The 1,241-nt window shown below is 44.3% G+C and overlaps 1 protein-coding gene across 1 annotated transcript in view; it reads left to right on the top strand.

The window, feature by feature from the left end:
* Positions 1-709: 709 nt before the first annotated feature.
* The window catches only part of LOC107082651 (wiskott-Aldrich syndrome protein family member 3-like), a 17,051-nt gene continuing 16,519 nt past the window's right edge, over positions 710-1,241 (top strand). Inside the window, exon 1 of the mRNA XM_015371436.1 lies at positions 710-816. The gene's annotated coding sequence lies outside the window, so the exon portion shown is untranslated. The remainder of the gene's footprint in view (positions 817-1,241) is intronic.

Genomic DNA, 1,241 nt, shown 5'->3' with positions numbered 1-1,241 from the left:
TTCTTATGAGATTGTTAAATTCTGTTTTTGCAACCTATTTTTTGACTGAATTGATCATTTCCCCGTTTGTTGGACTTATTGTTTATTATCCACCTGTGCAAATAAAAAAACAAATACTGCCCATCTCTTGTGTTTGGCTTGGTAGATCTGGGCATGCCATCAACTTCAAAAGTAGATCTTGCTTTAAAAAAGGTTGGGCACCCCTGGCTTAGAAGCTTAGATCGGGGGCTCTTGGGGAAACATCCGGGGCTGAAGCCCAAGTAGCCACCCGCTAGATCCGCCACTGCTGGTATTATTACAACTTTATTTTATTTTACGACTTTATTCTCATAATATAACGACTTTATTCTCGAAAATGAATAAATAAATATATGAATAAATAAATAAATAAAAACGCTGTTTCCTAGTTTAAAACCTTCATCTTCTTTGGTGCTGTTGACTGATACCTGCATCACAGTCAGTTTAACAGCACAAACATCTGCATTGAAAACAGATCATGCAGAACATGATCGGAAACTGAAATAAAAAAAATAAAAACAGTTCGGTGGAGAAGTGGACCTCTAAGAAGATCACAGTTGAGACACTGGAGAACTGAAGCTCAGCTTAAGGAGTTCATCCAATCACGAAGAAAAACGAATTAAATCGCTGAGCGGCTCGAGCTGCCGAGGTTTGCCGACAGGAGCCGGAAACATCCGAAAACGAAAGGTGCCGAAAGGAACCGAGTGGAAAACACCTCCCGGTCGGAGGAGGAGGAGAGTCTGCTGCCGCTGGATGATCCAACAGAACCAACCGGAACCGAGCCGGTCTCAGAGCAAGGTAAGATGGATGTAACCCCTAATTAGCTCAGCTAATGAGCAGAGGTGGATTTTAGGGCCGTGACTCCGTTTGCAGCTTAGAATATAATCAGAACCACGGCAGAACCGCCGGTTTATGGGCCGCAGAACCATCAGCTGAGCGACGATGGCTGATCCTGCGCGTGAGTGAGCGCGAGGGGATTTTTAAAGCATCACCTTTAAAAGCTATGACGTCATTAATATCAGCTTTCTGAATATCATGGGGTGGGGGCAGAACAGGTCACATGTTTTAGGCTGCAGCTGGAGGGGAGCGGGGGTCAGAGCGGTGGAACCCCAAGGACCAGAACCATCTGAAATACATCAGACCAGAACCATCTGAAATACATCAGACCAGAACCATCTGAAATACATCAGACCAGAACCATCTGAAATACATCAGACCAGAAC

This window comes from Cyprinodon variegatus, unplaced genomic scaffold (genome assembly GCF_000732505.1).
Source record: "Cyprinodon variegatus isolate N-32 unplaced genomic scaffold, C_variegatus-1.0 Scaffold58, whole genome shotgun sequence".
In the NCBI taxonomy this organism is placed as follows: Eukaryota; Metazoa; Chordata; class Actinopteri; order Cyprinodontiformes; family Cyprinodontidae; genus Cyprinodon; species Cyprinodon variegatus.
Note: the sequence above shows the minus strand (reverse complement) of the source record. Positions and strands in the feature narration are given on the sequence as shown.